The sequence below is a fragment of the Strix uralensis genome, chromosome 1, assembly GCF_047716275.1.
Source record: "Strix uralensis isolate ZFMK-TIS-50842 chromosome 1, bStrUra1, whole genome shotgun sequence".
NCBI classification, from domain to species: Eukaryota; Metazoa; Chordata; class Aves; order Strigiformes; family Strigidae; genus Strix; species Strix uralensis.
The window spans coordinates 35,397,019-35,417,334 of NC_133972.1; the positions used below are offsets into that span (position 1 = coordinate 35,397,019).

At 41.5% G+C, this 20,316-nt stretch overlaps 1 protein-coding gene across 4 annotated transcripts in view; it reads left to right on the plus strand.

Annotated features, from left to right (window-relative positions):
* The first annotated feature begins 508 nt into the window (after positions 1-508).
* The window catches only part of OSBPL3 (oxysterol binding protein like 3), a 91,247-nt gene continuing 71,439 nt past the window's right edge, over positions 509-20,316 (plus strand). For all 4 annotated transcript variants that reach the window (XM_074862534.1, XM_074862550.1, XM_074862542.1 and 1 more), the window contains exons 1-2: positions 509-739; positions 18,187-18,305. The gene's annotated coding sequence lies outside the window, so the exon portion shown is untranslated. The remainder of the gene's footprint in view (positions 740-18,186; positions 18,306-20,316) is intronic.

Genomic DNA, 20,316 nt, shown 5'->3' on the forward strand with positions numbered 1-20,316 from the left:
TTCCCGAGGCGGTGGGCAAGGCCGGGCGCGGGGAGCGCTGCCCGGTCGTTCATCCCCTCAGGCCGTTTTGTGGGTGCGGCGGCCCCCCGACGAGCCCCCTCTGCCGCCACCCGCTCCCGCTTCGCCCCGACAGCCGGGGACGGGGCGGCCGAGGCAGCCGTCGCTGTCCCGGCTCCGAAGCTCCCGCAAGGCCGGTGCGAGATTAGCACCGCGCCGCACCCCCTCCCCCGGGCACCGCCTGCCCTGCCCTGCCCTGCCCCGTCCCAGCCGCTTAAGAGCGGCTCCGGGCTCAGCGCTGGCTTAGCCCAGCGCCCCTGTCCCCGCGTCCCCTCGGGGGCCGCACCCCACCTGTCCGCCGGGCGCCGCCCGTGACGTCATGGAAACACCCCCTTCCCCCGCCCCGACGGGCGGGAATACCGCCCCCCTAGCCCGGGGGGGAAGTGAACGGGCGCTTCCCGTTGGTCAGGGCGGCTGCCAATCGAGCGCGGCGGTCCCGCCCCCGGCCCGTCTCGTGGACGTTCCCCAGCAGCCGGCGGCAGCAGAGGTGTCGCTCTGCGCGCCCCCGCCCTTCCCGCTGGGGCCGGTGGAGCGGCTCTTTATGGTTGCGGTTGTCGCTCCCGCCCGACTCCTTCCTCCCTCGCTCCCTCCTTTCTGCTGGCTGTGGGGCGCCGCTGTCCGGGGGCCATGGCGGGGGCGCCCGGCGGGCGGTAGCTCGGCCGGCGGCAGGTGAGGAGCTCAGGTGGGTGTCGGGGCGGCGCTGGCGGCCGCGGGGCCTCTCCTCCGCCGCGCCGCAGGGACGGGGCAGTGGCGGGGGTGGTGTGGCGGGGCGTAGCCCCCGGGTGGGCGGGCGGGGTTGCGGCCCCCCTCGCCAAAGCGCCGCGGCGGCCGGTGGTCCGCGGGGCGGGCCGGGGGCCAACTTGGCACGCGAGAAAAGTGGCTTTTTACCAGATGGAGAGCAGTTTTGTGGTCCGGCTTACAGCGGGAGCCCCGGGGGCTGCTGGCCGGGGGGCGGGCGGGCGGTAGCCTTAGCCCCCCCGCCTGCCCGCCGAACCCTTCCCTGGTCACCTCCTGCGGCCCTCGCCCCCCCCGGCCGCGCTGTTACAGCCCCAGAGTGGCAGCCAACTTAAACACCTTCCCCTGCTTCGGGAGGGAGCTGCTGAGGGCTGCTCGGCACTTACTGAGCTCCCGGAGTGCTCCCCGTGGCGCCGAGACTGAGCGAATTCCAGGTTAGGTGGGATACTCCGGGCTGCCGCCTCCCAAACGCCTCCCGGGCCGAGGGGTGGGTTTCCCGGAGCAGCGGGGGCAGGGGCAGGTCTCCCCGCTTGCTGCGTCCTCTGGGGAATCGAGCTGGCAGCCGGCTGGCTGTTAAATGTAACTTCAGAAATCTTGGGCGTGTTTGTAAAGCCGTCACTCTTGTCTAAATCTCAGGTTCTCTGTGCTCCTGTGAAATAAAAAAATGCCACCATTATTTTTTTTTTCTTCTTGCCCACATTCTCTAACAAAATAGGTTAATTAAATCCAGCCACCACAGTTTCCAGGTTGATTTAATTTCCATTTGAGGACAAATTAGGTAATAGAAGCATTTAAATACTCCATGACTTGAAAACTGTTGTACAGTTCACTGACAGTGAAATACTTGTCACTGACACTTGCAGGTTTATTTTTACTAGGAGGATATTTGGAATGGCTAGAAAAAAGGGCGTTTAATAAATTCCCTTCTTCCTTGTAAGGTAATTTGTCTGCCTTACATTTTTGTCCTAGGCCTCTAATGATGGTAACAGTGTTCTTCCTTCTCTGCTTTCTTGAAAAGGGACACAGCGAACAGTTGGTGGTTGCTTCATCCCTTTACTTTCATTGATTAATCATAGAGTTCAGAATGTTTCACTCTACTTAATTTCAACAGAGCTTGTAAGTCCGGTTTGGGTATTTAAAGCAAGTGTTTTCATGGACATTTTCTGAAAAGCTATGGGTAACAACAGTTTTAATTTCCATGAGCTTTATTATTATTGGAAATGTTTTTTAAAAAATCTCTTAAGTAATACTCCCTTGTCTGTACTCCCAGTAGATTAAGCTAAATATTTTCTGCTGTGGCTCCTAGTCCTTTTACAGAGCAATAACATTCACAATTCTTTATTCTCTTCTTCTTTACTTTGATATCCCACTTCCTGCACGCTGTGTTAGGCCCATTTATGTCCTCTCATCATTTTGTATAATATCTGGGTTTGCATGCAGGAAAGGTGGGTGGGAGGGGAGTCTTAGGGATTGGAGAGACTCTCAGTGTATGAGTGTGCATGTGTGTGCGCTGAACAGTTGTGGTTGGGCTGAAATTACTAGCGTGTTCACCAGGGACAGGAAATGATGGTGAGGCTCAGCTGGAGTCTCCTTCTTGCAACACTGCATGTGTAGCTAGCTCATTCACTTTTGCAAACGTAAGTATACTGTATTTTATACAAAACCTTGTTTGGTTTTTTGGTAGCTGTGCGTATGTCATTGTACAGAATTGGGTCTCCTTCAAACCGCATCCATTATAAATAGATGGATGTCAGTCTAACAAGCTTTCCTTCATTTGTTGCATTCTGTAGGTTTTGTTACATGCTGTGTAGAAAGTAAAGCGGAATAGGGCATTTTTCTGGCAGTCTGGGATCTTGTGGTTTCTAACTGTAAAACTGAGTTTTCAGTTGCTACAAACAGTGCTCTTGGCAATTTAGATATAAATTATGTTTTCCATAGGAAGGCTTTTCTCATTTTGTAGCTAATATATTTTAGGCTTACATTTGATTTTCTGTAACATGCATTTCAAAAAAATGCAGTGATGAACGAGGCAGCAGAATGAGTATGGGACTGTCATGGGGTACTTTTATACGTTAGAAGTAGCATAGTATTTATATCAGTATATTTTGATCTCATTGAAGTCAGTAGAAATTTCTCAGTTGATTTAAATTATGTCAAGATTTGACTTGCCAAAGGTGTAAAGTTTTGCTGGTAAAGGCTAGGGGATAGTATGATACACCACTACTAAGGAAGCCAAAGAAACTTCTAGGAGAATCTAATTGCCTTTTCCTGTGTCAAGTTTCCGATAATAGGATGCAGATATTGTGAGATCTGACAAGCAACTCTTCAGACTAGGACTAATATGTTTCTGTTACCAAATTTACCCAGCTCTGCTCTTTGAGGTGCTGGATTTTCATGTCTATCTTCTGCATTTGTGGTTGTGTTTGAGAAGTATACTTTGAGGGGACAGACATTGTTTTCAGTCTCCTGCAGCGGTCACTTGTGGTACAAGTACATAAATCCTTGAATATTATGCTTCGAAATACGTGTTTCATTGCTTTAGTTTCTCATTTATCTGAAGAACAAGGAGGTTTTGTGTATGTAATATTCTGTGCTGTTGTGGGTACTTATCCTCATTCTGCTAACATAAAATATATCTCCTTGATGTTAATTTCTAATTACCTTAGAGTGAAGTTTGCTATCTGCCTTCAAGGTTGAGTGATGTGGGTGTTGATGCTAATGAATATGACGATCTAGGTAAAGTTGGAAACATAAGAGCTAAGAAAAGCACAGCAGTGGGTCTGATCCTGGGAGGCAGGATATCCATAACTCCTTCTCCTTTCAATTTGCTTTAGCTTGTTGCTCATGCAAAGTTCTTGAAGCTGCTTGTGACTTTTACGTAATGCATATGTTCAGAAATAGCAGATTCTATTATATTTGAAGTTATGACATGAATTAACACAGTGTTGGAGTAGTGGTTTTGGAGCTCTGTCAACATGAAAATCATGGCACATTGTTGGAGGTTGCTTGAAACAATTTAAAAAAAAAAAAAGGTTGAGGACAGCCTCAGCGGAGGAAGAAGACAGAAACCTTGCACAAATACTTTCTGATTTTCTGTATTCAGGTGTCCCAACTGAGATAATTGTTAAATGATCAGAGTTATTTTTTAAATATGAATTTAATGGCAATTCTGGTACCTGTCTTGTTAATAAAAGCAGTGAGCGCTCTAAGAAGTGCCAGCTGAGACCTGGAAACGCATTTGGTCAGTTCAGCACTGTGCAGCTCAGCCTCTGCTGTCCTGCCTGTCCGGTGTGCCAGAACATCACTCAGTGCAGGCTTCTTGCCTGTCCGGTGTGCCAGAACATCACTGACTCAGTGCAGGCTCCTTAGGGTAGAAGTCATGTGTTAGTGTGTAGTACTGAGCACAGCAGTGCTTAATCCTATTTCGGTGTCTGGGCGCTCCATGATGCTAACCATAAAAGTGAAGAAATAGAGTTGAGCTGCTTTTGTTGAAGAAGGTGCGAAGCGATTTTTGCAATGCCTATTTGCTAATGATTCAGCGTTTTCTGATGAAGGCTATTCTAGACATGGCTCTTGAATCTTTTCCTGTGGAAAATAAGTACTGATAAGCTTGACTTGGCAGGAATCCCTGTTGTGTGCAACAGGAGGGAGGAATAAGAGTGAGAACTGACTTTCACTGACCTCTAAGCCCTAAGCTGAAGTAGTGCATTGAGAATTGCTATGAGTTTCTAGCTATTGGAGAGGTCTCCAGACTTACTAATTGCATACCTGACTGTAAGACAGCCTGACATAAAGATAGTGGCTGCCTAGTAGCATCTCTTAAGTCACAGAAGGAAGTCTGTAGATATGATTCTTTATGTGCCTCTGTGCGCAGCTTTTCAATTTTGTAACAGTTTAGACTGAATTTGAAAAATCCTTCCTTTGGAGTCATTGAATAGCATATTAGCCAAGCTCTGCATTCCTTGTCTGACCAAGAGGTTTGCATGTTATCTGTGTTTCAAGATTTCTCACTTTCAAGTCCAGTTGTTAAATTCCCTCTTTAAGTTGTGGGGTTTCAATGGCTGAATCGTATTTAGGTTGTCAAACACAGCTGCTGCTATGTCAACACTTAATTGTTTTCTTCTGGACATTTTCTTGGACAATTATGTTAACATGGGTGTGCAAACAAACCTCTCTTCCTTCTGCCTTCCAATGTAATGATGAATTAAGGAGACTTTTCTTTAGATTCATCTTTCCATAATAGCAACTTTTTAGTGATAGCTTCAGATTCTCCCTGCGTGTTCGTTGAGCTGAAACCTGAAAAGCAGTCACAGCAAAACATGGTAGTATGTGGTGCTGCGGTTATCATTCAGCACTTCTATTTAACTGCTGTTCTTAGAATGAAGCCGGCAACAATACAAAATAATAAAGGTGAGAAATTAATCCTTGTTTGTACCAGTGTTTGTAACTTCTGTGTTTACTGTAATGATACCTGTTGGATTTCAGTAATGACTTTTTGTTGCCATTAGAAAAACCTGAAGCATTGGGCTTTCTCGGCATTTGGTGGATATTCTGATTAATGTTTTTAGGGTGGAAGTCTGAAATGTTTCCCTGGCTGAATGTAGTTGTACTCTTCCCTCATCTTAATTTCTGGCAATTCTGTTATTACTGCTTGTGATGATACTGCAAAGAGTCTGTTATCACAAGTGTCATCTCTTATCTGTTGTGGCGATCACTTCGGTCACTTTTAGGTCACTTCTCTCTGATCTGACTTATGCCACTTTTTCTTGTGATTCTGGAGGCTTTTCCTAGTCACAGCATCTGCATTGTTATTGTTCTGCTTTTAGTCTGTTCCATTTTCATATAGCTGCTGGTGAATATGAATGAAGCTCCTGGTCTTAATGGTTCTGGTGGAGAACTGTGTGGGTATACTCTGTTTGCCTTACGTGTTTGCAACGTTCTGCCTGGACAGTCCCTGAAACCACAGAAGAGAATTTCTGAGCAGCTTGTCAATCACCAGCAGAACCGAGTATGCAGGAGACTTTATCCTTCTCAGTGCGCAAGCCCATCTGTGTCACTGTTAATTCTGCTTGCCTCAGAAGGTTAAGCCCTGCCCTTCAAGTTTTCACATGAGCAGAGGAGGATACAGGTCTCTGCCACTACTATCCCCTTGCCAACCACTGATGTTAAAAAAAATTTTGTTGCCGTGTTTCCCTCTAAGGTAATTGCTTTGTCAGTGTGTCTAGAAAAATAGCCTATAGGAGGGATAGTGAGAGTTTCTTCATACTCTTAGTTTCCCAAGTGAAATGTGCAATTCTTATTTTTACAGAACTTTTGCTGTCCTGTCTGCAGTGGCAGCAGGTGGCTTTGAAGCCAGCCTTGATGAGCTTTATTGTCAAAAGGGTTCTGTTGCTGCCTCAGGCTGCAAGGCATAATAGCAGCATCTCCCCGGAACAGGACGCAGAACATGTCTTGCTCATAGTGGCACCTGGGACTATGCTGGCTGAAACTGTATTGGTAGAAAAGAAGCTTGTTTAATAGTCTTAGAAAATACTGTATTCTGAAGGAGAGTTAATAGTTCTATCATTTCTTTCTATATTCCTTGCTTGTGACATACAAGTGCTGAGATCTTCTAGACAAAGCTTTGACAGCATAAACTGTGAATTTAAGTGCAACTTATGGGGGGGAGGAGGGAGGCAGTTTCGCTATGAATGTGGTTCAGTCACTGACTGTCTTGTACACCTTAAAAAGAAACAGCGAGTGTCTGTTAATCAGCTGTGGTACGGCTTGAGCACTTTAAAATAACTGAGTGTACATCATTAGTAGCAATGGGGATCCCAAAGACATGCTAGTGGTTACTGTCTGCATACTGGGGAGCTGATGAAGCTAACTCCAAAGGATGTGGGCTACTGAGCTTTGCTAGTTTAAGATGACTGTGGTGGGAGTTTCTGGTGGCTTTCTGAGGTTCCCTCCATTATACCTTGCTGCTTGCCAAAGGCAGGCAGGCTGGTACTTGCTGAGAGATACCTTTCTACAATTTAGTAACTGTGTGGGGTTCCCTGCCCCAACTGGATGTATCTGTGTCTGTGCAGCTCAGCGGCACATGACCTGTCAGTTCTCGGGAACTATGCAGCCATTTAGGTAGCAGATGTTCTGAAAACTTGCTAGTCCATTTTTTTTAGCAATGATTTCACCACCTCAAAAGAAGCAGGCTGCCTAGCATGCATCAGGCTATTTGGAACGGGCATTATTGCTAAAACACTGCAGGTCTTTGCTTTTTAAATAAGTGATAATGGAACAAAGAAACAAAAAATAATAAGCAAAAGTCTTTATTAAGACTATCCTTGAAAAATAAGATTTTTCCCTAACTTTTTTTTTGCTAGTAAGTAAGAGTAGTAAGGCTCTGTGGTCTACCCTGGTGCTGTCATGTCCTGGAAACTTCTCAGAACTGCATCTTGCTGTTGCTGTTTTATAGGGCTGGTTGAATCACTCGGAACAGCCATGTTTTAGTTTCCTTAAAAGATAACATTTTGATAATGGTTTTGTCACTCATTAAGATATGTAACAGGACAGGACCAGAGGCAATGGGCACTGAAATACAGGAGGTTTCTCCCTGAACATCAAGAAGTATTTTTTTTTCCACTGTGACTGTGATCGAGCACTGGCACAGGTTGCTCAGAGGTGTTGTGGAGTCTCTCTTCTTGGAGGTATTCAAAAGCTGTCTGGACATGGTCCTGGGCAACCAGCTCCAGGTGGCTCTGCTTGATCAAGGGGTTTGACCAGATGACCTCCAGAGGTCCCTTCCAACCTCAACCATTCTGTGATAATTCTACTAGTGTATTTTGAAGTTTAGTGTAGTGCAACTCTGCTCTTCAAACTCTGTTAGATCTAGAAATGATTTTGGAAAAGTCAGAGTCCTGGTGTTTTTTTCCAGGCTTGTCTGGGCCTTAACTGAGTCAATAAGCAACCTTGTGGTCGGGATACAGGTCATCTTTCATACAGCAAAGTGCAACCATTGTTGGAATACCCTCCTTATGGAGGATTGGTGGTATCTGTCTGACAGCACTTGACTTCTAGAAATAGAAGAGAACTGGAACTAATGGGGTTTGTTAATTTGCTGATATTAAGGTCAGATAACAAGCAATTTGTATATGAACAGAGAGGAATCTTGGATAAATCTAGTCCTATTATTGAACTCTAGTAACAACCATGTTGGGGAAGAAGAGTTGATATTTCTTGTTTGCTTTCTGATTAAGGTCGAACAATGGAAGGAAAAGAATTTAAGTGTTGATCTACAGGAATTTGTTATGTCTTGGCAAGAAAGCTACTGTTTTTCAAGAAGTGACTTCAGTAGGCGTACCCTTACTAGCACCAACCAGTACTTTTTACTGACTAAAATGATGGACAACTAAGATGTGTCATGGACCCTCATTTGCCTACCATTGTGGTATCTGTACCACAGGCTAAGTGGGCACCCACCTGGGTTTAGATTCCTGGGCTGGGTATGAGGGGCTGTTTTGCCATATTATTCTTTCATCCAAAAAACAGATCTAAAAGGAAATGAACTCTAAAGTTTGGGCGTTGACCAAAATACTGGGCCAAAGTATTATGATTGATTCTTGTCTTCCTTAACTGAATGTTTCTGATAATTTTTTACTGAGTGACCTAGCTAGGAAGTAACAATTCAAACCTCTTACACTACTGCCATAGCTGCTGAAATTCAGGAAGTATAAAATCCATTCTTTCTTTCCTTTTTTTTTTTTAAAAAAAATGATATCACTGAGTTCATTTGCAGATTGTTACTGTCCTTCAAATCCACTTATCTCATCTGCAAGGCATTAAAACCAGAAGCACTCAATATTATGATAACCTTATAAACCTTATAAAACTACGGCTTACTTACTGAATATCTCCCAGTGCTTAGAGAATGTCAAATTGTTGAGAAAGGAGAACTTGCTGAGGTAGGGAACTGCTATCTTGAATAAATAAAGTTCTTGCCTTTTAGCTGATGTCCAGTTTGTTTTGTCGAAACAAGCTTTTTAACATCCTATTTCTTAGAATAAAAATGCACTGCTGAAATCATGTTTTTTCATTCATTTCACAGAGTAAATAGGGAACTTCATTTCAGATTCAGAGATAAGATGTTAGAATTTTCCACAGGATAGCTGAATCATAGGCTTCTCTCCTTCACCCCATAATTTCACAGCTTATTTTCCTATGTATAATACTATATTGTACTGTACTCTTTGAAGTTCAGCAAGATCAACATTTCCACTTGATAATCAACAGCAGAGCCATTGCCAGGATGTCACTTTGGCAGATGAGACTTATAGTTTCTTTGCTTGCTGCTTTTTTTTTTAAAAAAAGAAAAAGTTAAAAAAAAAAAAAGGTATTGTCAGGCTTTCATAAAATGGAGTGTATTTGATAAGGTTGACTTGTAAAATATTTTTTTTTCCTCTTATTGCAGGAACACTTAAGTATACAAGGTTACTTTCTTCTGCCATGTCATATGCATGCAATTGCTGATGTACTGAAGATCATTTATTGGTGATAATCTTACATTTTAAAAGATCAGATTTTGAGTAATGGACACTATTAAGTATTTTTAAATGCATACAAGGTCATTGTTTTCATCAGGCAGGCTTTAATAATCTGCTTTTAGTCCCAGATGATTAGTTTGATAAGATGAGCAGGGAAGATGCAACTTCCCATTTATTTCTACCTGTATTGTCAGCCATCTTCTTATTTTTAAACAAGTGGCTTCCTTCATTTCATAGTAGTACAGGTAGAACAGTGGCTGTACCTCAGTATCATCAAGTGACTGTTCTCACTTTGGGAAACGTTTGTGGGGCTTGTCTGTGGTGGTGACTGCTTTCTACTTGAAGAGGCTTAAGAAATCTTCATTTCTGAGGCATGGCTCAGCCTTTGAAAACATTCACATTTTCGTAACTGTGGATGCTGTTTCAGTCTTGATAATCCAGACACAATGATAGTTCACATTGAAGTACCAAGTGTTCCTTGCCAAATGAGCTTTCATTACTTACTTTAATATGACTAGAATGAACAGTTAGTATAAACACACCCTCTATTCAGTGCAGTATGAGAGTTGTTTGCTTCTGGTTTTCCCAAATTAAACTATTAAATAGTAGTTGTGTGCAGAGCTCTTCTGCAAAAGGATTATCTTTGCTTGCTGTTAAGCGAATTTTATGTTCTAAACAAAAGAAAAAGTTTGTCCCTTGAATATTGGAAAGATGTAATGCATTCCTTGCTATGGCCTGTCTCCCAGCACTCACATCTTGCAGAACTTGAATTCTTGAGGGATTTTCATTCTTAATATCATTGCTCAACAGTCTGCAAGTGCATTGCCACTTGATCCGCCTTGTGATGGGTTACTTAAGAAGAGAGAAGGTGTAGGCTGTGCATCTGTTGTGCATTACTTTATCAATAAAATTGTATCTTCTACATTAGCCTAGCCTAATGCACTTAGAGCTGAGGGGAAGGGTGGTATTTGGTAAGGGAGCTAGGGATAAAGGGTAGGAAAACAGATTTTTATGTTACTATATGTAACTTTAAATCTCACTTCTTATTCTGGTTGATCAAACTGCTTTTCTACTTCCCTGTGGTTCTCTTTGGCCCTTGAAAATAATGGGGGTGTTCTGAATAAATACGGTGAGTCATCTTATGAAATTTTTTTGTCTGTGAATGCCACTGAAACATTTGCATGCAAGAATGTTTTGTGGAATGTAGGAGGAATGCAGACAAAAATTGCAAGGCATAGATTGGTTAGACTTGTGCTTGGATTGGCTTGGATCAAGAAGGGAATTGGAAAAAACTCTTCTGATCCCCTAATACCTCCCTACACTGAGATTCTGAAATGCTTGTTTCTGTGTATCTGAGTCCCAGAGGTCTGGAAACTGCAGTCATTGTCTTTGGAAAGGCATGGGCATGCAAAATCAAGAAGAAAGTATCAACAAACTTCATTGTCAGAATTGATGTAGTAGAAGCTACCTATGTCTCGTAGCCTAAACATAGATTCTAAAAAGTACAGTTTCCTTGATCTGCCACTTTTTGAAATTAATATTCCTTTAAAATAACCCACCTAACTTTTGTTCACAAAAGAAATACATCTAAGCAAGTAAAACTGAAGTAATTTCTTTTTATTAATGGAAACTAAAGTTTAAAGTATTAGGCAGGGTTGGTTTGCAGCCTAGGTTAAATCAGCAATAGTAATGTTGGTAAGTGATATATAAAGCTTAATTGCTGAAAGTGGCTGTACTGGCACATCACAGGACTAGAAGAGAGTTCCTGCATACTCATGTTCAGTATCTGTTGCAGTCAATACATTTGTATATTCCCTTTTGTAAAGTCACTAAGCATCATCTTAGAGTCAGAGGTTTGTCCTCAGGTGTCCCATTAATAAATTATTTCAAAACTTCCGTGCTTTGGCTAAAACTTTAATCCAGGATTCTGGCTGTTTTGGTTTTGGTTTTTTTTTTTAGATTTAAAAAAAAAGCTTAATTTTTTAAGTACACAGAATGTTTCATCTAGTCTTGCCTGTTTACCAGGGCAGACTACTTTGTCTGCCTGACCCCTGTTCTCATCTGTGTTAGGACTTTCAGCCCTCTACCAAAGGATAGATAAGACTCCTTCTTGGCCACATCCTCATTTCCTTTGCTAGTGCAGTGAGGTTAGATGTGGAGATTGCGTGGGTGCCCAAGAACTTTCACTTCTCACTTCTATCTGTAAATCCCTTCTTGGGTGTGTCACCTTGTCCTAGAGGATCAGTGTCCTTGTCACATGAATGAGTCCATCAGCAGGAGAGGCCTGATGAGTGACTCTGAATACTCTAGTGTTTCACCTATCTTTCTCTTTCCTCTTTATCAATTTAATGCCTCTTTATCAAATCCCTTGAGATATAGCTGGATCAATTGTTTGAAGTCCTGCCATATAAATAATCTTTAGATGCCCCGCCCCATTCTGTTCTCTAACTGTAACTTAAGTAACCTTGAACACCCAGAAAGAATATAGCTTCAGATCAGCAGGGAGATATATAAAGTGCAAGGAGGAAGGGGAAGGGTTGGCATATGTGAATCATTTGATGAGGCTGTGAAAGCATTCACTTAAATGTAACATTTATTTATCTGTATATATTTATATGTATATATAAACATTTAAAAAATCTCAGGTTGCATTTAAGTGAATATATATATTTAACTGAAAATACTTAGATATCATTTTCTTTCCCAATTAACTCACAGATATAGCAGCAGCTGTTGCTACAGCTGAGTCAATTGTGCAGGTAACCAGATGTAGAGAAAAGCATCTGGTAAATAGATTCTGGAATTTGTAGACATCATAACTTGCCACATCTATATTTTTTTCTGTGAGAAAAATTCTCTGAATAAACTTACCATCCTGCAGAAGCTGCAACCTATTGACAGTATGTAATTATTCTGGCGGATGGTATATATTTGCTCTGATGGATCTTGTTGTTTTAACATAATTGCTTTTTAATTAATGCTTCCATGAAGGTTTTGTGAATGTTTAGGCCTCAGCTGCCCTGACCTGATGATGTTTTTTTTTTTTTGTGGGTTTCTGTGTATACATGTGACATTAAGAGGAAAAGAAGAAGGGGTTATACTTACGTAGGTCTTCTAATTTTGGAGAGGAGGGTAAAATCTCTCCAGTACTACTGGTGACAAGAAAACAAATCACCTTTTTGTGGTATCTCTTCTCTCCTGCTAATCCCCAGATCCAGATTTAGTGGACAGTCACGTAATGCTACCGTAGCTGCACGCTTACTTTCCCAGACTAATGCTGTGGTTGCTTTGGCTGATCTCCACTGTTCTTCCATCCTTCCGCTTGTGCGGATTTTCCTACTCATTTCTTAAAAGGCAGTGTGTGGTGTGTGTCTACTCACTGCACCTTACATGATGGTTTTAAATGTGGGGAGAGGGTGAGAGGTGGTTTGGTGCTTGAGACCTGTGCAGCCACACCTGGCAGCCTGCCCTGCCTGCATCTGGTTGTTGCTGCCTGAGAGCAGAACAGCTTGACTAGGAAGAGCCCCCTGGAGTTCTAGGTCACTCGGCTCTGATTCATGACAGTTAACACTCAGCATTAAGAGTGTGTATTTATCAGTAGTAGATGCATGATGTTGTGTTTGTTGGGTTTTTTCAAAAAAACCCCCAAATATCTGTACTAAATAGACTGTTGTGATTGGCTGAGTTTTAAAATAAAAATGCCTTCTGTAAGAGTGACAGATATAATATATAAAGTGCCTCCAGCGTTCATCCCTATATTTTTGATGCTATTTATCCACATTTTGGTCTGGTACTTCAGAAGGAAAAATCTTAATGGCAATGAGCGTCATGATTTTGTGCTTTATCAGGAGTGGGTAAATGAAGTCTGTCGACGCCTGCACTGACAGTAGGGAGCCTTCTGTTCTGTGGCAGCTCAGCTAACAGCAGAGCATGGATGCAAAACAGTGCACATCGGGAGGCTTGCTTTAAAATCTCCCTTAAGCAACAAACAGACATAGTTCCTTTAACCTGTTGTATGCAGCCTGGTCTGCACCTCAGAAATGTGGTAGGTCAGAGGACAAAAAAAACTGGTATACTACCTTTGGTCTTGTTCAGTGTAGCGGGGACTCCCTGGCAAACCTCCAGCTGGTGCTCCTACAGTGCACGCCCAGCTCTAACACAGTCGAACCTGGAGGCTTAGCTGGCCCATCTCTTCAGCTCTAATGTGGCATTCAGCAATTCAGATGGTCTGATAAATACTTTTTGCCATAAGTAGCATTATTGTTCTTTTCCCCACTCGACAAAGACAGGGAGGAAGAAGACCAGAACTCTAAAAATTAGGAGTTCAGCTCAGTAAAGAAGAGGATGTATGAAACCAGAGAGAAAATAGGTAGAGGGCACAAGCCAGGTGATAGTTTTGGGGGGAGGGAAGGGAGTTTGTAGTTACGACCTGAGGGAAAGTATTAACACTTGTCCTTGCAGCAGTGGCTTTTTTTGTTTATTTTTAATTTAACTCCCTGAATTGTAGAAAAATTGCCGACACTTCACTTACATAATGACCTCTAAAATGAAGGTGAACAGAAATGCTGAATCTGTAGAACACACTTCTAGCTGTCAGCCAAATAATCTGCCTGAAACCCATTATCAGCTCAGAGAGGGAAACTGAAGCCTGCTATGTAGAACTCTTCCTTCAATTTTTTGAAATCCTTATTGCTTATAAGAAGGCAGAAGAGAGAGCTTGTTTCATGCCTCTATTGGGGTGCTGCAGTCTCTGCTGCTGTAGCAGATTTTGGACCCCGTCGTGTATGTCATGCCAATACAACAGCTGCAGGGAAGGACCCGGCTCCATGTGTGTGCAGGAGACTCGCTCCTCCTCTTCCTCCCCTGTGGTGCCTAGCTAGGTGGTACAGGAAGAAGCATGTTGGTACCAGGGCAGATTGCTGGTAAAGGCAACAACCTGACTGGAAACATGGGGCGAGCAAGATTCAGTATAGTCTGCTAATAAAGCACAAAATGGCTTAGTTTGATAAGGCATGTGTACGTGTGCTTCCTCACCTGCTGTAACTGGAACCAGAGAGGTGGAACAGGAAAACAATTGCTCTCTTAAAAACAGGAGTTCTGAATGAGTGTTGGAGACTCTTAACATAAGCATCTTAATGATTTGCTTCCTGCTTCTCTGTAGTAACATGCAACTGTGTGTGCCTGTGTGTTTTTCCTAATGGGAAGATTTCTCCCTCCTTGAATGACAGAAAAGCTGAGGGGCACCAATTAAATTCTGAAAGCTATATTCAGCTCAGAGCAGTTAAAGCTAGCACTATATAATAACACTTGTAACTAACTTAGCCATCATGCAAACTATAAGATTCTAATGTTTGGTTTCAGTCAGACTTGGCGCTACTGTTAGCTTTTGCTCACATTCATTAAACTCTGAATTTTAGAAGGCAGTTCTGTTGCAGGTTGTTTTGGACAAGTCGCTTTCTTGCAGTTCTCTGTTGCTTCGTTCCTACTTCTCCTTTTGAGTGTAAACCTGCATAATCCTGTGTTGCTCCTGAAAGGGGCAGTTTTGCTCTACCCTCCTGTCTGCAGCTGCCTGACTTGCTCTTTTTATGTATCTGCTGGCAGTGTGTTCATGCAGTGAACTGGTTCAGCAAACAGTATGGCTAAAAATCTGGCTTTTTTTTCCTGGTTGGTTAGTAATTGGATTCATTTCCCACTCTTATTCCACTCTGTAGTCATGTTGCTACTGGCTTTAGTAGGAGTTGCAGCAGAAGTAGCTAACTTTGAGAAGGGAGAGAACTGTCTGGTTCTTCCCCAAGGACCCCCAATTCTGCTTACTGCAGATTTACACCAAATTACACTCTATTGTCAGATTAGGTCTTTGTTATACTCCTGGTAGGCTCTTCCAGAAATACTTAGAAATGTGTAGTTTCTTTGGGACTAATACAGTAAAAAGAGCTTAATGAATGGTTGTAGAGTCATTAAAAGGTCAATTATTGCATGTTCATATTTTTTTTCCTTGGGTACCAGATAATTAATTTTTTCTGTTCTGCATTAAATGAACACCCCTCTATGATGCTCACATGAGCTGTAGTCACCCACTGTGAATATGTTTACTGTTCAATTTATTATTCTATTCCAATGTATCAGGCTCTAGAATTTTTCTCATGTCTGTGAGTGTGTCTGTACAAGTGTGGATTACTTTTTTCTTTCACAGGCACAAAAAAAAGCTCTAAATCAATCAACAGTGCAGTTAAGCTGGTCTGGATTTCCCATATGATTTTAGAAAGTGTGTCTCTGTGTTGCAAAATATTCAGAAACAAAATATCATATGGCTGTATCCCTACACTCACTGATCAGACTAGACTGCTGCAGCACAGTAGTTTGGGGAGCAGTGGGGAAACATGGGACCTTTTTTGGATGAGCAAGTTGTGGGGAAACTTTCATTTTGGGAGGAGGAAGACTTGCTGTGTGTGTAAAAAAAAAAAAAAAAAAAAAAAAAAAAAAAAAAAAAAAAGGAAAGATTCTGGAACAACAAAGGCATCAGTTGGCTTTATGGGGTGACTAAGTGGTTGATACAACTCTCAGCTTCCTGATAGACTTCTCGGATACCTTTAGAAACATCATTCAAAGTTAAGGCCCCTGCATTTGGCTTGTCCTGGATGGCATAGAGTTCATAAATTCTGCAATCGTGAAGATACCACCAAACTCTTACACAGGGGGCTGCATAATAAAGTAGAAAATTCTAGACTTTGTTTTGGGTAAATAAGAGACTGAACTGGTGGAAACGGCAACTCCCCTTTCCTGTCCCTTGACTTGTGGAGTTGTTGCATAAGGTCTGCTCTCGTGGGCTGTATTGAAAAGCTCAATTATTTTTCTTGCTTAGTGATTTTTATTTATTTTTTTTAGGCCATCATGTGTTTTGGAAGTTAGCACAGAACTGCTGATGGCCTAATGTTCCCAGTGAGGGTGAATGCTTAGGTTGTGTTTCCTTCTATCTGTCACTTCCCTTTGGGGTCTCTCTAGGGTCCCTGGTATACTAATGTGATCCATAATATACTCCTGATAACTAATGTAATTGTCTCTAACCTACATCAGATTATTTTTTTCCAATTTCTCTTCCATTTTTCATGCAAATAACACAAAGAATTCAAGGCACTCTTTTTCAGAGCTAGCTGTTTTTATTTATTTTTTCCAAAGCCTTATCATAAGGTGATTTTGTTGCCTTAACCATGAGAAGTTTCTAGTATATGATTAGTTGGAAGTTTTAAATGTAGAACAGCTTAATTCTTGAGTTACTGGGAAAAATGCCAGCCATAGATCTGGGAAAGTCTGAGTAATAAAATCATAAAGCTGGTTCATCACTCAAATATGTTATTATTTCAGCTACGTCTGCCCACTGCACGCTCCTACAGGCTAAAGATGTCAATAGGCTCTTACATTAATAGCTATTTTAGGTCTCTAATCTTAAATGGCAGCACAAATGAAAGAACCTTAGATTAAGCTCAAATATCAAAGTTAACGCGCCAAGTGTTCTTTCTTACTCTAGTTTTAAAAACTTCCACCCTTAGTATTTGGATTATTAAAAATACACAAGCTCATAGGTTAGAAAAAACTAATCCTAAAATTAAATCACAGATGTTTAGACTCCAAACCAATTGGGGGTGGTGACATTTTTAGGAATGTAACAAATAGAAGAAGCAAGGAATTGAGTGTAAACATTAAATTAGGAGCTATTAAATGTAGGTAACTGGTAAGAGAAGGCAAAAGTATTGCTCAAAACTCTGAGTTGAAAACAGGGAAAAGGATTTTCTTTTTCCTTGGAAAATATGCTGACACTTTAAGAATAATACTAAATAAGGGCAGTAATGTCAATAATTCAAGAAATGCAGAAGAATTTAGTTCTGTTACTGAAATAAAGCTGTGTGGTCTATTGGCAGCTTATAGAAATAACTAATACAGTGGATAACGCTTTTTAATCTAGGGTACAAATAATTTGAGGTAGCTCTGTTTCTCATATTGATCTTGAAGAAAGATCAGGAAAGCCTCAGAGCACCAGAGGAGGTTTAATGATGTGCTATTTTTTTATAAACAGTAAATGCTATGTGGTACCTAGACATTGGTTTGTCTGGTGTTGATTACTGACTTTTGGAAAGATTATCATCAACCTGATATGGGAACTGACTCGGTGCAACAGAAATTCAATTCCAATAATTGAAATGAAGAACCATACAGTCCATCAATATAGAGGCTAAACTGTTGGTCCTTTCTAGCTCAAATTGAGCACTTTAAGTTTTGTCATAAGCTATTTCTGTTTGGTAGTGTTCATATTGTACAGAGAAGTCCTCCAGGCTGCTAAAACTGTGAAATTGGATTGTCTTCAGAAAAAGTGAATTTGACTAAATGTCAAAACTGCATGTTGGTTGCTTCAAAGCAACAGTTGAATAGCGATATGAGTTTGTCAGAGTAGTACTCCTGACATTTCTTTGCATGCAGGATTCTCCTTTTTTTTTTTTTGTGCTGACAAGATGTTTGAGTGGGTTCCCTACACCCTCAGTAGAGTTACATACTTGTGTAGAAATCTAGATCCTTGAGGCAAGAAAGATTTATGTTGCAAAATGTGTTGCTCTTAGTGTGTTAGACTAAAACTTAGTTGCTTAGTTATACGGGAGAATGTTGCTAACCTGAACCTCTAATACATATCTTTGAGGAGAGGAAGGTGTAGCTGAAGATGCCATATTTTAGGGAAATTTTTTTTGTGTATGTCCCCCAAAAAACAAGTAGAACATTTTCTCCAGCTATTCATATATTGTACTCCTTACCTCCCTCATGCTTCCCAGAAATGAAAGGATAACGCACTAGGAAGTTTTATTTCTCATCTGATGATTTTGTTTTTCAGATCCAACACCAACCCCTGTGAGCTTGCAACATCTTGCCTAATGGAATTGCTCAAACTTTCACTGCTGTAGGAGAGATTTGGATTCTTCATGCTTGTCACTGGGAGACTACCCACTCGCTGTAAGTCAGTCTTCTTTATATTGTGGATGTGGTGCCCTCTCTATAGGAAAGCAGAAGTTAAATTGATGTGGAGCCTGTTTCAGCGTAGAGGGGACATGATGAAAGAAGCTGTCTAAGAAGCTTCTTGCTATGAAGGATCACTCCATCAGTGGAGAATGGGAGACAACTGTAGTACAGCTGGCATAGAGGAAGCACTTCAATCCCCTTCTGGGATAGAACGTTGTGCTTAATTGTATATCTAGAAGAATTGAAGGACGTAGCAAGGAAATGGAATAGGTAAACCTGAAGTTGTGCTAATGGCACCTTACGTTCTGATGAGATGAGGGTAATTGTTCAAAAATACCTCAAGGCTGTGTTACTTTTGAAGTAACTGGAAAAAATACCATTTGTTGTGTTGTACTGTGTTTGGAGTCCCTTTAATATTACGCTTTGGGGTTTTCACCAGTCACCTACCAGGTCAGGAAGGGACTCTCTCACCCATCACGCCGTTGGATTCTTTGTGGTTTGTATCTCATTCTGAAATGCTCTCTATAGACTGGAGCCAAAGATAAGACTTTCTCAAGGTTGAGATTGTTACTGGAGATACTGAAAAACTTCTTGTGTTGCTGGTGGGTGTGTGTTTTGCCTGAATGTTCACTAATTGTGAGATTTATCATTAAAAGGAAATTCTGTCCCAAGTTGTATTGCCAGTCATGGGACTTGGTGTTTTACCTTCTCTGATAGCATCTAAATTTACTCACAGTGCATCTTGAATACTTAATTTCTTTTTTGGGGTAGGATGTTGATAATGCACTTGAGCTTCCTGGCTAGCTGCTTGTGCTGCATTTGAAATTCTTTTAATATATTCTTTGCCTTCTTAACCTATAGGCATTAAATTAGTATTGCAGGGCATATAGAACAGGGAGGATGTTGTAGGTCTTACATGCATATAACTTACATATTTGCTTGCAGTTGTGGAAGGTTGGGTGTTCTGAACTGTGCAGTTCTTAGTCCTGCGACTATATATAGACTAATGTTTTGAAATTAGTGTTAACATGGATTAGTGTTTGCATGGATCTTTTGTCTGTAAAGCAGAATATAGCACTGCTGTTCTACACTAATTTCCCATTATACTTAACATCTGTGTGTGTGTAGGCTTAGTCACTTTAAGCTTGGTGAATTATTTTAGGCTAAATCTCTCACAGTTTCTATTGTGAGCATGTGAAAGGTATTGCTAGTTGTATATTGCCAAGTAGGACTTACTTTCCTCTGAAAAGCTGGAGATGAGTCATGAAAACTGAAGTATTGAGCAGGCACAAGGGTTGAATTTTTGCTAGATGTGGCTACTGTAGAGTACACTAACATCCATGTGTGTTTTCAGCTTCTACATATTAGAAGCTGAAAAGGAGTTGGAGGAGAGCAAGGAGTGGAAAATACTTCTACTTGGTTTATTTGTGTTGGTAGGCACTGTCATACTGCTATACTACTACCTCTTTCAGGGAGGTGCTGAGTTGCTATAGAATCCTTTTACCTATGGAGACAGCAGAGTTTATCAAATACTGTTACAAAATAGCTGATTATGCTGGGAAGTTTTATGTTTAAATAGCAAAGCAATGTTTTGTGATTGTCTAATGACTAACAAAAAATTTCAGTGTACTTGGCAGAAATGAATATAAACCTGCCCTACCCCAGTGTGCAGCATGTGGCTATTTTATTTACAGAGGGGGTTCCTGTGGAACAGGTACGTTCGTGACTTCACATGGAGTCATGCAGGAAACCTGTGACGAAGTCAGGGCAAGATGTCACTTTGCTTATCCTAATCTTTCCAGTGCAAGAATGTTCTCCGTTCAAGGACAATGTTGATAGTCTCTAAAAGGAAGGGTGGTAGTTCTACAGGGATACAAAACCAACAGAGTTTGAACAGTTACAAAAAGGGGATTTTTCATTGCTTCTCTAATAGCTGTAGCAGAAGGCTGTGATGAGAACTAGTATTTATCTTAACAATAATATTTTCATTTTCATACTGACATAG